This window comes from Elephantulus edwardii, unplaced genomic scaffold (assembly GCF_000299155.1).
Source record: "Elephantulus edwardii isolate Elephantulus edwardi_28Jun2011 unplaced genomic scaffold, EleEdw1.0 scaffold00089, whole genome shotgun sequence".
Classification (NCBI taxonomy): Eukaryota; Metazoa; Chordata; class Mammalia; order Macroscelidea; family Macroscelididae; genus Elephantulus; species Elephantulus edwardii.
Genome location: NW_006399839.1, coordinates 1958961 through 1966190, shown reverse-complemented (window position 1 = coordinate 1966190; position 7230 = coordinate 1958961). Strand labels below are relative to the sequence as shown.

Genomic DNA, 7230 nt, shown 5'->3' with positions numbered 1-7230 from the left:
TTTAGGTAATAGACACATCTTTTCTGTCTGCTCCGTGTTTAATAATATGACTACATTGCTGATAATGTTGCATCTGTTTTACTAGCCTTTTGGCACATGTGATGAAGCACCAGGTCACTGCATATTACCTGCTCCTTGATTAAAAAGGGTATAAAATGGAGCTTCTGGATAAGAAGAAATTGAGGAAAGCCTTTAACAGAGTATACCTAATTTTTTAATATCATTTAAGATTTAAAGATGGGATCATAATAATGAGTAGTTTACATATATAGAGACTTTACAGAAAATATGATTCAGTAGGGAATAATGATTATTTATTTGTTATAAAGTACCCTGCAGAAATTTTGATAGAAATGAGTTTTCTTCCCCATTCATAAAAATCAATAATGATTAACATATATTCTTCATTAGAAACAGTTTCTTTGATAGGAAGTTTATGTAAAGATGACTTTAATGTATATTCTTTCATTATAAAAGCCTGTTTTTATAATAACATAATCAGTAAATAAAAGGAAAAATACTCAGTTGACCTGTTTGGCTTTTTTCCCCCTCTTTTTCTTTTTTAGGCTGAACTCACGGGAATCAAATGGCGTAGGTACAATTTTGGAGGGCATGGGGACTGTGGACCCATAATTTCAGCCCCAGCCCAGGATGATCCAATCCTGTTAAGTTTCATCCGCTGTCTGCAAGCCAACTTACTGTGTGTATGGCGTCGTGATGTCAAACCAGATTGCAAAGAATTATGGATATTCTGGTGGGGAGATGAGCCCAACCTAGTGGGTGTAATACATCATGAACTGCAGGGTAAGTTTTTTCTTAAAAAAATTATTTGTATTATGTGCTTTTTTATAATAAAAAATTCCTGAAAAGTTATAATGGCTGCTATGTAAAAGAAAAATTCCTAGTGCCTGTTTGGTGTGCCTCTTGCTCTGCTCTTCTCTCCTGCTCCTAGTTAGTTCTTTGTTTGGTGCCCCCCCCCCCCATTCTCTTGCCCTTTACCATTGTTTATAATGATAGTGAATTAGGAAGACAGACACCATGAAGTGAACAGAATTGTATTTTCTTAGACTGTGGCTGTTGTGGTTCATTGACCCTCAGTTCTTTGATGGAACATTGTAAGGTGATACAGATACTTAGTTTGAGCCTTCTTGGGTAAATACTATAAGATGACACTGGATAGTATTTTAAATAAGATTAATATGAAAAGTATGTCCTGTTTCGGACATTAATAAGTTTGACTTGCTTTTTCCTGGTGTTTATGTAATTAGAGAATTCTAGGAAACTGGTTTGAATGCTGCCTAATTTTTAACTTTAGTTTGCCCCTGTTATCTGGAAACTGAAGTTGAACTAGTGTAAGTTTTACTGTGTTTCTGTCTAGTATGCTAAGAAATGATAACTCAAGATTAATTTCAATCATTAGGGTAGCAACTCTTTAGGTCTTTCAATACCAACTTTTATTCTCTCCAAAGCTTTATATAGTTGTTAACTAGTGGTTGAAAATTTGCAGATACTCTTGGTGATGTTTGTTAGTTGATGTCTTTAATGTTTTTATAAGGACTAAAACGAACTTTTATGCAGACTAAAAACTGCCTTTAATCTAAAGCTGCATAGAGGATTTACTAAAAAACTTGCCCTTGATACTTTTCCTAGCTTTTTTTTTTTTAAAAAAAAAAGTGGGAAAGATAATTTACCTCCTGCCACAACAGCCAGAGGGCAGTAAATCACAGTGGACTAATTGAACTATTTACCTATGGTTCATTGGTCTGTTCAAGCCAAACTTTTCTTGCCATATTTTAAGTGTTTGGTTTATACATTTAAAAACCTATTCTGAGTTAGGTTATTCACCTTACTCAAAGCACATTTTATTCAGGTAGGAGCGAGGTCATCTAAAATTAAGATGGAAACCCAGATTCCATTTATTAGAATTTTAAAAAATATAATACCTCACCGAAGAATGTATATTATTTGTATTTATTTATCTGATATCAAAGCCTATATTTTGGTTTAATTTTTCTATGTATCTAGGAGAAAAGTTTTTTGGGAGGGCTTTCGGTTTTCACTTTTTATGATTTTCTTTTCCTCTCTGATCTGATCTTATCTGTACTTATTTTATGCTGATCCCTTATGTTTTAACTTTTGATCTAGTCTTTATTGGTTAGCATAATTTTATAAACCAGTTGGTGACTAGGTTTATATAGTTGATGTTCTCTTTACCAACAAAAAAAACAAGGTTCTTTGAAGCAACTTTTAATGGGCTTTGTCACATAGCTGTAAACCCATTTAAATTTAGTATAGTTGCTTTAGAGTGTATATGTAGTTTCATTAATGTTTTAAGTATAAATTAAGCAAAGAATTGTTTATTAAAATTTCAGAAATACTACATCTTAATTAGATAATTAAGGAAATGTTGAACCACCAAGAGAATAGACAATAATGAAATAAAACTGTAGAATAGCATTTTAACACTTGATGTTTATGCACAAATGAAGCTGGTATTGCACTGTTTTGCTAGTCACTTGTTTTCACTTAACAATATATATAATGAATGTTTTTCCATGAGAATAATTTTTATTTTCTTTCCTCTTGAGACTGAAAATGGTATAAATTGCTTATTGCTTTGTGTGCTACCAGAAGATTTGACAGTGATGAAATAGTTATAACTTCATAGGCTGCATCTCCTCTGTTTAATAGAATGCATTTTAAGAAAGATTAGGTTGACTCATATAAGGTTGCCATATTTTAGGTAAAAGAGGTGAAAAACAATGTTAAACGGTCTAACCTAATATTGTTGTTGAGTACTGTTGAGTTGGAACTGACCCATAACTGACCTTCCAGTGAATTTTGAGAGACAGTAAATCTCATTGGAGGAGATTGTACATCCTTCTCCTGTGGAGAAACTGGTGGGTTCAACCTGCATGCCTTTGGGATTGCAGTGCAGTTTCTTACGACTAGGCCGCTAGAGCTTCCTAACCTAACATTAAAATACTTGACATTTAATTAGCAGTAGGTGTGGCCAAAGGATAGGATAGCTTTGTTTCAAGAGAGAGGGGAACTGTGACAAAGTGAGCTATCATGAAATAAGTGAAAGATAGAAAAGGAGTCTTTCAGTTGGTGGTCATACAAGTTCCATCTATTTTGGATTTTTTAAAATTAATATATGGAAAGTTAATTTATTTCTTATAAAATAAATTTAGCATCACTCTGTTAGCAGGCTGTCTGTCCATTATTTGTAACATTCTCCCTTCATTGAGAGATTTTATTGTTCCTTAGGATGTTTTTCCATTGTATTACCTCACTGGATGCTCCAGCATAGTGCTAAGAAACTTCTCAGGAAATGATAATACCACAAAGAAACCATCCTGCATCATAAATGTATAAACCATCCTCATTTAAGAGAAAAATGAAAATTGTACTTTGGGAAGAAGTTAATTTTATAATATCACACTCTTTGTTTAAATGCTTGGAATTTTTAGGAGAATCTGAGAGAAGTTGGGAACATACGTCACTTGAGTTTTGTTTTCTAATTTGTGGACTTGCAGTTTTGGTGGTGTTTGTTCAAAGTGTGGGCTCTGGGTTGCTTGGATTTGAATCTCCACTTGGTCATCTGCCTGTACCTCAGCTTTTCCACTATAGATTGAGTTTACAGATAAAAATACTTAGAGTAGCACACAGTGGTATTGCGTCAATAACTAACTGTTGCTGCTGTTACTCATTGACAATGGTTAACTCATCAAAACTAAAATATAATGGCACTTAAGTGCTTGCTAATATCTGTCACTTGTTAATTTTTTAAGTGTCCTTTTAGAATGATGTGATCTTGCCTTTAAATTTGAGTTTTAGTGTTTAGGTGGAATATCTAGGAGCAAGGAAATATTAAAGGAGTGAAGATACACAGGCTTAAGGAGTTTGTCTAGACTTATAAATAAGATTTTATGATAGATCCTAAATTGAATAATAAAAAAGTCAGTACTTTAAGAGATGACTCTGGATTCAGTGTTAGGTAGGGTTGTCACTTTATTGCCTTCTCCCTATTGTGCTGTCAAAGCAGGGTGCTTGCTGAGCTGTGAATGTGTACATGTCCTATGTGCAGGTGTGTCCAGTCGTTGTGCCCCTATGCATGCCTCTCTCTGTGGCTCCCATAAAGGGTTGGAAGTAATTCCGGCCCTTGAGTTTATGATACTATTTCAGAAGAGTGTAAGACAAGTACACAAATATGTGTAATGCACAGAGCATGGAAAATACATAAGAGCAGTGTAGTAGTGTAAGTGATTTTTAATAAACTTGTAACAGAAACTCCTGGAGCCATGATGGACTTCTTGTTTTCTGATCTGTTTATTCTGCCTCTGACATTTGACAACATCTGTGACTAGTCTTGGCATGTAAAATGTGTCCACATTTTTAAGGAGTTTTTAGTCTCATCAGGGAAGTAGGTGAGTAAATCCGTAATTAGAATATGATGGATTGAACACTGCTGATGATTTAAATTAGGAGGTCTGGGAGAAGCATCACATTCAGTCTTGGAGGAAAGGAAAGGAAGATGGTGGTGGAGAAACCCAAAGGAGGTGGCTTGAGATGAGAGTTCCCTAGGTTGGAAAGAAAAATATATCATCAGAAGGATTGTGAAGCAGACAGTGACTAAATTACAGGAAGATTGACTGCTGCATAGGAAAGGCCAAGAGACTGGATTAGGCCTATTGCAGAGTGCATTTAAGCACAGATGAGGAATTTGCAATCAATAAAGAAATGTATAAGTAATTAATAATATTAACCTGACAGTAATATATAAGATGAATATGAATAGGAAGACCATAATATTGTAATAAATTGCTTTATTCTCAATTGAGATAGGAACTTAAACCTTCTGTTTAGTTTCAGATTCAAATTAATTTAAATTTAGAAATGTCAGTGACTATCCATGGAAACTGTTTTGCTTGTTTTGTATAGAAATTTTAATCTAAAGACTATTAATGGTCTTTGCCAGTTTTACTTTACTATAGCATTATTCTTTTGGCGTAATTGAATACTTTCCCTTACTTTCTGTTTAGATTTTAGAGTTGTGTAATATATTAGATTGACTTTTCTTATCTTATTTGATGTTGTTGTTAGGTGAGCTTGGTTATAAGCCCACCCAATAGAGTCTAGGAGGAAAGGCCTGGAAATCTGTTCCTGAATGGTCACAAGCATGAAAACTCTGTGACAGTCTGCTTTGTACACATGGGCTGGAATTATATTTAAATGTTATGTCTCTAAATAAATCAAACCCCCTGCAATCTGGTTAATTCTTACTCCTAGTTATTCTCCACTGGATTTTTCAGATGGTTAATCTTTTTTTTTTTTGAAAAGTTTAACTTTCTGATGTACTCTTTTTTTTTTTTTTAATTTAGGTTGTTTATTTTTCATTTCAATGAACATCTACAGAGATTTTGGAATTCCATTCATTCATTGTTGCACCCTTCTCCCCACACAAACACCCCACCCCCACCCCTGCGGTTAATCTTAATGAGAGGAGACTGCCCATTTTCCTTCTAAAGGAGCAACTGGTAGATTCGAACTTCTTGCCCTTTTGTTAACATGATACAAACTGTGCCACCAGGGCTCCTTCGTGTGTCTCTCATTGTTGTCAAGTTGGAATCAGCTCATTGTTGACTTTACATTGGATTTCTGAAGCTGTAAACAAAAGAAAGGCGTTTGCCCATTTTCTCCCTTGGAGCTGCTAATGAATTCAGACCACCAGAGAGATACAACCTTTGCCTCTAGGCAAAGCCACCTGAGCTCTTTCATGTCTCTGTTCTTGTTGTGTTGACCTTCTAGCTCTCAACCATAGTGACCTTCTAGTGGGGTTGTACTTCACATGCCAGGAAATTGTCCGTCTGTCTTCTGGTTAGCACCTGCTGAATTTGAACCTCACCAGTGGGTTGGCAGTGTGACTTCCTAGTACTAAGCCACCAGAACTACCTAAGTCTCCTCTAATTTAGAACATTCTCAGACATGTCTTTTCATATATATATATATAATACTATAACATGTCTTTGTCTTTGATTTTTATTCAGCATAAAACTTGCTTTTACCTTTTCAAATTATTAAATAAATTTAGAGTGAGACATTGAGAATGTGAATATCCTTTTCTACAGCAGTTTTTCATTTGGTGGTTTGAGGAAGGATCTAATTTTAAGTTTGGTTTTAAAACAACAGAGAACTTCCAGAAACATTGGCTTCTGGAAAAAGTAGTTAAAAGACCATTGAAGACTCCAGCTTTAAATAAGTCAAAGAAAATGTTGAGAGGCAGGAGAGAAAGGAGAGGAGAAAAAACATCTTGGAAATCTAACAAAGGAAAATTAAGATAATAAAGTCAGACTCTCACAATTAATAGTTGATTTGAATCCACCAGTTGTTTCACTGCATAAAGATGCACAGTCTCCTCCTACACAGTTTACAGCCTCTGAAAACCCTCTGGAAGGTCAACTATGCATTGTTCCAACTTCACAGCAAAGAGAGAGAGAAAAAAGAGAAATGTTGATACTGAATTTTCTAAAATCATAGAACATAAATAAGATGCTTTGATTTGTTGTATTTTATGGAGTTGAAACTGACTCATAGCTGACTCTTCTGTGGGTTTTTAAGAGATAGTAAATTGCACAGGAGATTGTCCGAGATGCTGGTGGATTTGAAGCGTGTGCCTTTGGAATTGCATTGCAGCTTCTTACCACTAGGCCTTTAGAGTTCCCTGAAAGAGAAAATAAATGAGATACTTAGGAATACTTTATTGCTCATCTTAATTTTAGCCAGTGATTTCTGGTTATTTTTTTTTAAGGAAATAAAAGAATTTTAAATGACATTGTAAGCACTTTTATTTTTGATTGAAATTAAAACAAAACACTACAACACTTTCCGAGAAACTGACAAGTGTTTTGCATATAAAACTGACCAGAATGACATTATCCCTTGGTAAAATTTTTTTTTTACCTTATGCAAAAATCTAATCCCTGATTCACTCCCCCACTCTTATTTTTTTTATCTTTTTTAATTCTTAGTAACCTGTTTGTGAGTCACTGAAATTAAAGTTAGAAAGAATCCTCCCTCCTCAATTATTTGTAGCTATTTATTCTCCAAATATAGTATACTGGTGATTTTGGAAACAAGTGATGATAATATTTTGCACCATTCTAGATTTATAGTAAATAGGGTTTTCGGAGGCCTGCTATTTCGGAAGTGGATGGCTAATCCTTCTTC

General features: G+C 34.5%; 1 protein-coding gene across 1 annotated transcript in view; it reads left to right on the top strand.

The window, feature by feature from the left end:
- The first annotated feature begins 571 nt into the window (after window positions 1–571).
- Window positions 572–7230, top strand: part of MED13L (mediator complex subunit 13-like) — a 295915-nt gene continuing 289256 nt past the window's right edge. Inside the window, exon 1 of the mRNA XM_006890397.1 lies at window positions 572–804. The gene's annotated coding sequence lies outside the window, so the exon portion shown is untranslated. The remainder of the gene's footprint in view (window positions 805–7230) is intronic.